The 10,318-nt window shown below is 37.3% G+C and overlaps 1 non-coding gene across 1 annotated transcript; it reads left to right on the forward strand.

The window, feature by feature from the left end:
• Positions 1–2,525: 2,525 nt before the first annotated feature.
• On the forward strand, positions 2,526–2,592 carry LOC127484065 (small nucleolar RNA SNORD109A). The gene has a single exon (XR_007910844.1). It is a non-coding gene; the product is annotated as a small nucleolar RNA SNORD109A (small nucleolar RNA).
• Positions 2,593–10,318: the final 7,726 nt, after the last annotated feature.

The raw sequence follows: 10,318 nt of genomic DNA on the forward strand, positions 1-10,318 counted from the left end.
ACCAGTTTGAGTCCTGGTTGTTCCACTTCTGATCCAGCTCCCTGTTAATGAACCTGGGAAGGCAGCAGAGCATGGCCCAAGTGCTGTGCCCTTCACCCATGTGGGAGACCCAGAAGAAGTTCCTGGCTTCAGCCTGGCCCAGCCCCAGCTGTTGCAGCCATCTGGGGAGTGAACCAGCGGATGGAAGACTTCTCTTTCTCTCTGTCTCTTCCTTCCTCTCTCTAACTCTGCCATTCAAATAAATAAATCAGTCATTTTTTGAAAGAAGAGTTGGGGATGGAGAGGGAGGGAGGGAAAGAGGAAAACAGGGAGGGGAAGAGAGAGAGAGAGAGAGAGATCTTCCATCTATTCATTCGCTCTCCAAATGGTTGTAACAGCTAGGGCTGGTCCAGGTCAAAGCCAGGAGCTTTATCCGGGTCTCCCATGTGGGTGTAGGCATGGGCCCAAGTACTTGGGCCACCTTCTGCTGTTCTCACAGGCTATTAGCAGGGAGCTGGATTGGAAGTGGAGCAGCCAGGTCTTCAGTCAGTGCTCATATGAGATGCCAGCATCAGAGGCAGCAGGTTAACTCACTGCACCACAATGCCAACCCCTGATGGATTTTCTGATCATAAACGATTGGTCTGCTTAGTGGAATCCTCTCCAAAAATATTCACATTTTTGCAGAATTTCATTAAGTAATATTAGAGCACTTTTAGTCCAATTCCTATTGTCCTATCTGTTTGCTTCCAGATAAAGACTAATGGAGAAGAGTACCCTTTGTGATGTTGCTACTTATACAACTACTATAACTCAGATATACTTCAGTGAATCTAACTGGTCTCCCATCCCTTTGAATCGTGCTTTAAGGATGTAATTCTGGTAAGTGTTTACAAAATTAAGTGGATGTGTGTGGAAATGTAATGATGTAAAAATTAGGCTCAACAGAATGATGATGAAGCCCAAAATAAGTTACAGTCTTCGCAACAAGATTTGGAAAGTCATTAGATTTAGGGATGAGGTTACAATTCTAATTTGGGCTAGGTGGGAAGAAACTTTCTATCTGAATCTAAGAACATTTTAAAATTATTTTATTCTATACTTAGTGTCTTTAGTCTTCATACTCAAACATGGTTAGCATGGATTTCTTGACTTATTTTTTAGCTCTATTGTGTATTTCTTAATGTTCCACCAGCAAGAAGTATGCCATTCTCTACCATTGGTGATTTAAAAAATTCCAAAAATACCATTAGACTAGTGAACTCTGGCCTTTATTACATCTACTCATTCATACACTATGAGTGTGGCTATTTTTTCTTCCAGTGAGTGACTGATACCTGTAATGAAACCCTCTCAAATGTCCACCTGTTCTGTTATCTACTGTGAGCTGAATACAGGAGATAAAAATGTTAGATTATTAGTGTGATATGGGGAATTATTATTAGAAGTGGACTTGTCTGGATCAAAGATAAGCAAATATCTTAGGACGATGATGGTCAACTGTGTGTCCATCGAATAGAAAAATAATGCTTTCAGAACTGGCTCATACTCTCATAATACCACTATACTGTACCTTTCATTTTTCATATCATGTAGCATTTTAATAAAACTTCTGTTGTTTGAATGCAACTTTATAATTTCTCATTTAAGAGACAACTGCTGGGTCAGTTATTGGATAGCTTTTTAAAGGATATTATTGGCTATTTGTAAGAATTCAAGGAGAAAATAAATGAAATGATAAAGGTGACAAAAATCAAACAACTGGTCATTACTGGTAAGGACTGTAAGTGCTGGAATGACTTTATGATAATTATAATGGAACCAATGTATTTCATTTTTAATTAAATTGATGTGTTTTCTGATGTCTTATTTTCTTTGTGCTATTTTGCTACAGGTTAAAGGCTAGAATCAGTTATTGTACTTCAGAGATCACAGGTGAGCAACTACTCTGTTGCTTTTGAAATGCTTTGTGTGTTCTATGACCAATGACATCAGAACTTCCAAGGTCTGTGAGTTTATTATTTCAGAGGCTCAACAGAGAATAATTTTATGGCAGATAAATTTCCCCATGAGTATCCCTACTTTGTTTCTACCTATTTTAAAATCCTTTATTTTTGAGGCAACCTAAATAAGTTGGGTTATCATTGACCTATTTCCTTTTCTCACCATTTTGTGTTAGGAGAAAAAAATCTTGTAATGAACTTCAAATGAGCTAAATATTGATTTTTTATCCTTATCTGGCAACTCAGAACATGAATGTTTCTACTCATATTTGTACTATAATCATATTTTTTATTTTAATCTTTAAAATTTTAGTTGACCAAATTTAAAAATTTGTTTTAAATTTTTCAATTAGATTTTATCTAATTTTATTAAAATAACCTAAATCCTATTTTTTGTGCCATATATATATATATATGTATGAGAGCTCCATTATTTAGGTACTAAAAATGTCCACTGTACAATTTACTGTTCACTCATGTGTTAGATTTATTTTGTGAAGTCTTATTTATAGAAATACTTATTTTCTGGGAGGGTGCTTGTCTGGATCGATGATGAGAACAAGTGTCTGAGGATGCTGAGGGACTCATTCCAGATGTCAATCTGAGGTCCAGATGAGTGGTTCTGTAATAGGGTAAATAAGACTCTCAGAGCCTGGTGATCCCCTAGTAACAATGTACCATTGTAAACATGCCTTTTCTTGGTCTCAGAACAGGCATTAGCATTTTATGATAAACCAATGTGTTCACTGACTCGAGTTGCTTCATTTTGCTTTAACAGAAACTTATACATAAATATTTGTATATAAGAAACATGTTATTGAGTAAAAATTAGCAAATTTACAAAATTTGCAAGGGGCAAGTAATTATGATATGTATTCAAAGTCATTACTGTTGTGGTAAAAGAAGGAAACTTTGAATGCCTATGTTGAATATTGACAATAGAACCAATGTCAGTCACCTTTGTTCTTTTACTGCTGAATATTTTCTAAGAGGATGTCTTTGCTTTTCTTTCTGTTATGTTTTGCTGAGGTAGAAGGGCAGGCACCTGGTCCTTCACTTTAGAGAAGAAGGGTGAGTAGTTAAATCAGTATCTTCAGAATTCATATGTCATGTGCTCTGCCCCAGGTTAATATTAGGTTCTGTGCTCATGTTTTCAGCAGCTTATTTGAGGATATTGTCATGATAATGTCCTTTTCTTCATTGAGATACTCCCCAAGGCCACCTACAATATTAGATCCATATCATTTCTTGTTTCATCATTTCTGCTTTTATGGAAAAAAATGTAGAATTAAAGGAGTTTTTTTGAAATTTAATATCAAAAATCACTGAAGTGAAATCCATTTGTGCTAAAATATTATCACACTTTCCTCATCTATTTAATTATCAAGTTTCCAAGATAGATATTCCATGGTTCATAAGGTCTTTGTGGTCTATTATAATATATAACTACTTCTAATTGTATCGTTATAGATTGACTTGCACTCTTTTTTCATTTTTGAAACATGAGAAGCTATGTGAGATGTTGTATCTGTGGTGTAAGATAGTCATAGAAATAAGACACCTAGGTTGTTTCTAGAAGGCTTGTAACTTCTATATCTTTGTGTTGAATATTTGCTGTTTGGATGGTATACGTTTATTGAGCTGTATGATTTTAGTTCATGTGCTTTCTATATAATTCTTCAGTAGAAAGTAAAACATTCCATCATAGTAGCCCAATTAATGGTTAATATATTTCTTTAGGAATATTATCCAGCAGATTATATCATTTGGTGTTTAATGATTGATGTCCTCATTTTAGGGCATATGTGTTCTCTTATACACTGGCAGCTTCAGCAAATAATATCATGTATTAGTTTATTTTAATGTACTTTTTCTATGCATATGTCTATAATTTTTTTCTGTTTTGAAAATTAGGTAAACAATTCCAAGTGTTCAGTGTTGAAGTATTTTGTCTGAGTATTTATGTACTTTGAAACTGAATTCTTAATATTTCCTTTGCAAGATCCCTTACACTGGAACACATAGCTCCTTTTCAGAGAAGGAATGAATGTTGTAACACCCTGATGGTTTTCCTTTCCATGTGCTATGTAGCTGAATACACAAGAAAACACAGCAGTTAATATTCAGTATGATTATTTCCATACAATGTGCAAAGTTATTGAGCACAGATGGTAAGAAAATAGAGGCCTACATGCAGTACACAGTAGGGTGAATTTGGGTGATGTTGATGAAATCAGAGTATTAAGCCAAACATGAGAATGATAAACTGCTTGATTAAGGAGTTCCTTGGAGGTTACTCACTCAATACACAGCTGAGAAATTCAAGTCCCTCTTACCTTTTGGCTACTTGATACACAAAAACTAAAATATTTTTTTTAAATTTTAATCTCCCTTACTTAATTTTCCCTTTTTAAGATGAAAAAATTCCATCCTTCAGTTACTGCCAAGACCACTCCATTTTAGAGAACTCTAACAATATAGAATATAAAATGATTGACAATATATGTATTTTCACATTTCTTCCATTTCTAGAGGTGAAATATTTAAGTATTTTTCCTACCTTAATAAATAGATGGATTAATAGATACTTGCATTAAAAAAGAAAACGTGGCCGGTGCCGCGGCTCACTAGGCTAATCCTCCGCCTTGTGATGCCGGCACACCGGGTTCTAGTCCCAGTCAGGGCAACGGAATCTGTCCCAGTTGCCCCTCTTCCAGGCCAGCTCTCTGCTGTGGCCAGGGAATGCAGTGGAGGATGGCCCAAGTGCTTGGGCCCTGCACCCCATGGGAGACCAGGATAAGTACCTGGCTCCTGCCATCGGATCAGCGCGGTGCGCCGGCCGCAGCGCACCGGCCACAGCGGCCATTGGAGGGTGAACCAACGGCAAAGGAAGACCTTTCTCTCTGTCTCTCTCTCTCACTGTCCACTCTGCCTGTCAAAAAAAGTAGAAAATGTATTTCTGCAGATAGAAAAAATTTTTTTCTATCACAACCAATTTATTCCTACATAAAGGAGACATTAATTTGACATATGACATTTTGATAGTAATGTGTATTGTACAATCTCCTGTGGACATAACTAGTCCCAAAATCCCGATGTCAAAAACTATAGATGTGGGCCAGCGCCGCTGCACACTAGGCTAATCCTCCGCCTGCGGCGCCAGCATCCCGGGTTCTATTCCCGGTCAGAGCACCGGATTCTGTCCTGGCTGCTCCTCTTCCAGTCCAGCTCTCTGCTGTGGCCCAAGAAGGCAGTGGAGGATGGCCAAGTGTTTGGGCCCCTGCACCCGCATGGGAGACCAGGAGGAAGTACCTGGCTCCTGGCTTCAGATCGGCGCAGCACGCTGGCTGTAGTGGCCATTTGGGGGTGAACAAACAGAAGGAAGACCTTTGTCTGTCTCTCTCTCACTTTCTAACTCTGCCTGTCAAAAAAAAAAAAAAACAACAACTATAGATGTGACAATGTCCTCAGAGAATGTGAAGGACACCACTTCTTTAGCAATTCATACCTTTTTTTTGCTATTGCAAGATGCTGTACATCTAAAATCAGCATATTGCTCTGTTTCTGTGGAAATCATTTCTCAATAGATAGTATTTGAAAGTGAGGCCCACCTAATATTCAGGTTACTATTACTTCAGGAACATATTGGAATGTTAAGTCATCTGTATTTTATAGATGCATGGATATGACATTAAAATTAAATTTTATTAAAGCATCTTTTAAATTTTATGTATGATTCAGACCATTAAACAATAGGTTGTAGTTAATACAATGAAAATTGGCAGCCCTTTTTACAAAAATATGCCATTACAGTAGCATTTATTACTCAGAAACCAGGATAGTCTTTTATTTTCAATAAAATAATCTTAATTGCAAAGTAAAATTTAAACACCAGTATCCACAAGTTTTGAAAGTCATTGTCCAAATAAATTATTCAATTATTAATAATTTATAAATTAATAAATCTATTTGTGATGACAGTGACAGGATAAACCTTACTACCCTGATGAAGTATGTCAACATGAAATTAATCAGAAAAGTTTCAATAATGTAGATTTAGAGCAATTTATCAGGACAATTCTCAGAAATATTCTTGTGCCAATTTCATCTTTGTAGTGAGAATCTTTAATATTTTTAGTATTAATGTTTCTTTCCAAATAATCTGAACAAATTTATATTTGTTATAGAATTTTTTAAAAAATATATTTGTCTTTAGTGCTGACAATGCATACTAGAATATGAACAAATATGACACTTTGAGATGCGATGACTTTGAACAGCCCTTGTCTTGGCAGTTGAGGAATAGTTTTTATTCATGTATGTATAAAGTTAATTGAAAATAGATTTTAGTAAAAAATAAGAACTGGAATAGGAGAGAGGGGTAGGAGTGTGGGTGGGAGGGCAGATATGGTAGGAAGAATCACTATGTTCCTAAAGTTGTAATTATGATATTCATGAAGTTTGTATTCCTTAAATAAAAGGTTTCTGGGGGGAAAATAAATAAAAGTAAATGAAACAAAAAAAGAATTAAACACTAAAATTTTTAAAAAAGAAAATATAAAGCTTGTAAGTGATGTCCCAGGTTAAAGTAGTAAACAATCACACAGGATACAAAGGATTTTAATTTGGTGTGTTTGCTTAGCTTTACAAAAGCATGCTGAACAAGATGTAAAACAAACATTATGTTGTCCTATAAAATTTGTATGGCTTATTCAGATGTGTGTGAGAGAGATGGGGAAGGAGAGGGGTGGGAAACTTGACACAGAAAACAAGGACATCAGGTTGCCAGTACACTCTGTGGCAACGGTCATGTTGAAATCACAGTTCCCCTGATTCTGGAGTAAGCCCACAGTTCAGCCATTTCCAGTAAATATGGCAGGCTTAAAAGTCTTTATATACAATATTTCACAATTATGTTGGTAGTTTCTAAATACACAATTTGTGTGAAGATAAATCCAAGGTAATTTATCTAGGCTAGGCTATTGTGTGGTATATAATTAGCGAAAGATGATCAGATTGAGAGACTTGGCAAAGTGGGCAAGCTGGAATAGAGACTGAGCTACAAGTTTACATTAAAGATGCTCTTGGTTTAGATAAGCACATCTAAGAGAAAACTGGGAAAATATAAGTGGCATGAAATTCTTTGTATGACTTCTCCATCAGGAGGACTCAGCTAATTTTTTTTTAATAAATACCTTTTTTAAATTTTTTTATTTATTTTTTTGACAGGCAGAGTGGACAGTGAGAGAGAGAGACAGAGAGAAAGGTCTTCCTTTGCCGTTGGTTCACCCTCCAATGGCCGCTGTGGCCGGTGCGCTGCGGCCGGCGCACAGCACTGATCCGATGGCAGGAGCCGGGTACTTATCCTGGTCTCCCATGGGGTGCAGGGCCCAAGCACTTGGGCCCTCCTCCACTGCACTCCTTGGCCACAGCAGAGAGCTGGCCTGGAAGAGGGGCAAACAGGACAGAATCCGGCGCCCCGACTGGGACTAGAACCTGGTGTGCCAGCGCCGCTAGGCGGAGGATTAGCCTAGTGAGCCGCGGCGCCGGTATATCAGCTCATTTTTTGAAACAATAGAAATAGGGTTGCCCCTAAATAGAAAAATTATTCTTGTTTTTGAGAATTCATGGTCATAGAGTTGTTCTGATTATTATTTCTCATTAACTTTTTTAACTAATGGATTTTTAACTGATGTGTAATGCACATAGTTACAGGGTGCAGTGAGACATTCCAGTTCATGTGTAAAATGTATAATGAATAGATCAGGGTAATTGGCATATCTGTCATCTCAAACATTTATTATTTCTTTGTACTGAGACCATTCTCTTCATGAAGACAGAAAACTAATGAAATAAGTGAACTAAAAGTGCAGATTGAGGGAAAAATATAGATTTGTGTCTAGTAATACAATCTATAAATGGGCACTTGGCAGTAATATTTTCCCAATGTGGAAGAAAATGCTTAGGATAGTGAAAAGATAGTTATTGTAACCAGGTTTAGATAAGATATTGTTGTATTGATCCCTTTTACTGCAACAATCTATTCAACAAATATTGAAAATTATTTCTTAAAGCATAATTTATTCCATTCTAGTTGTATGTATGTTGTATGAAAGGCCTTCCTTAGATTGATCAGTGATAAGAGCCAGTATGTTCCCTTTGAAATAGCAGGAAGTAGGCTCCAGTCTGCCTGGATAGAGGGGTAGGTTGAGATTACTTTCTTCGATTAAGGCCTGAAGTTCCTGAAGCACATTTCACTTTGAGTCTAACAGAAGATGTTAGCTGAGGGGTAATAAATGGATTTCAAGGCTGGCAGTTGCGACTCTGCCTGTGAGTTCTTGTAAGAGCTCTCAGAATACCAACCAGCATTGAGAAGTTAGTTATGTCAATGATAGGGACAATTAGCTGCTCATTTTGACTTAATGAGTTGAGCTTTGCAGAGGGATTACAAGCTAAGAAGGAGATATTAGGACTTGATCAATCTATATAAAGGCTATTTGGGATGAGACTGGGTTATAATAGGCAGAGAGCACTTTCAGAATTGGTTCAATGTGGTGGCTCCCCTCAGTTATCTCATATTACCTTTCTTTATTCTAACAAATTGCATAGTCATAATAGCTTCATATAATTTATTTTGAGCTACTTATTGATATTATGCAAGTACTTGAATGTAAAATTAATTATAGAAATAGAAATTTATAAGAAGGGGAGAAAGATCCAACATGGGAAGCAGGATACACAGCAGACTCATAGAATGGTAGATGTTCTAAACAGCACTCTGGCATCAGAATCAGCCCTTAAGGCATTCAGATCTGGCTGAAGAGCCCATGAGAGTATTTTAGGCAAGGAAAGCCAAGACACTCTGGCAAAAAAAAAAAAAAAAAAAAAAAAAACACCTAAATGAAAGATCTCTGTGAGTGAGATCCCAGTGCAAAGAACAGGCCAACAAAGAAGGAGGTACCTTTCTCTGAAGGGAGGAGAGAACTTCCACTTTGACTATGACCTTGTCTAAATAAGATCAAAGTCAGCGAACTCAAAAGGCTTCCATAGCCTTGGCAACTCATGACAAGGGCCTAGGGAGATTACTGACGCCATAAACAAGAGTGTCAATTTAAGTCAACAACAGGAGTCACTGTGCACTTACTCCTCATGTAGGATCTGTCCTTAACGTGTTGTCCAATGTGAATAAATGCTATAACTAGTACTCAAACAGTACTTTACACTTTGTGTTTCGGTGTGGGTGCAAACTGTTGAAATCTTTACTTAATATATACTAAATTGATCTTCTGCATATAAAGAGAATTGAAAATGAATCTTGATGTGAATGGAATGGGAGAGGGAGTGGGAGTTTTGAGGGCTGTGGGTAGGAGGGAAGTTATGGGGGGGCGGAGCCATTGTAATCCATAAGCTGTACTTTGGAAATTTATGTTTATTAAATAAAAGTTAAAAAAAAGAAATAGAAATTTAAAAATGATCAAGTGACTATAAAGTTGATTGTTAGTAATGCTGACAGTTCTATTTGAATATAGGACATTTGATACATAATGATAATGGGGCCAAACTGGTGTTTTGTTATAACTAATATTTATGTATTTTCTCAATTGATTTGTTTGCTTTTCTTTCTTCCAATTCTTCTGGCACATATTCTTGCTACAAAAAGTAAATGCTTGGGTCCAACACTATGGTACAAACAGGTACTGTTTGAGATGGTAGCTTCACATATCAGAACACAAGTTCAAGTGCTTGGCTACCCTCACCTCCAATACAACTTATGCAGCTGGGAAGACAGAGGAATAAGACCCAAGTACCTGGGCCCTTGCCACCTGGTTGAGACCAGGAAGGAGCTCCTGGTTTCAGCCTTCCTCAGACATGGCTCTTGTGGCCATCTGGGGAGTGAACCAGCAGATACTCTTCTATTTTCTCCCCTCCCCGCCCTCCTCCCCTCTCCCCCGACTCCCTCCTCTCCCTCCTCTGCCTCCTCTGCCTCTTCTGCCTCCTCTCCCTCCTCCCTAGTCCAGCCTCAGCTGTTCATCCATTTGGGCAGTAATGCAGTGAATGGAAAGATTCCCTCTCCCTCTCTTCCTCCCACTCCCTTCTTCAAATAAATCAATCTTAGAAGAAAAAAAAAAAGGTCTAAAAATTGTGGGACCACAAAAGACCCAAATACCTAAACAAATCTTAAACAAAATAACAAAGCTGGAAGCATCATAGCACTTGACTTCAAATTATTTTATGAAGTTATAGTAATCAAAAACAGCTGGTACTGGCATAAAAATAGATGAATGGATCAGAACAGAGAGCCCAGAAATAAATCTATGCTTATATACTTAGTGTAT

Source organism: Oryctolagus cuniculus, chromosome 12 (assembly GCF_051225735.1).
Source record: "Oryctolagus cuniculus isolate XC-2025 breed Fujian yellow rabbit chromosome 12, ASM5122573v1, whole genome shotgun sequence".
NCBI classification, from domain to species: Eukaryota; Metazoa; Chordata; class Mammalia; order Lagomorpha; family Leporidae; genus Oryctolagus; species Oryctolagus cuniculus.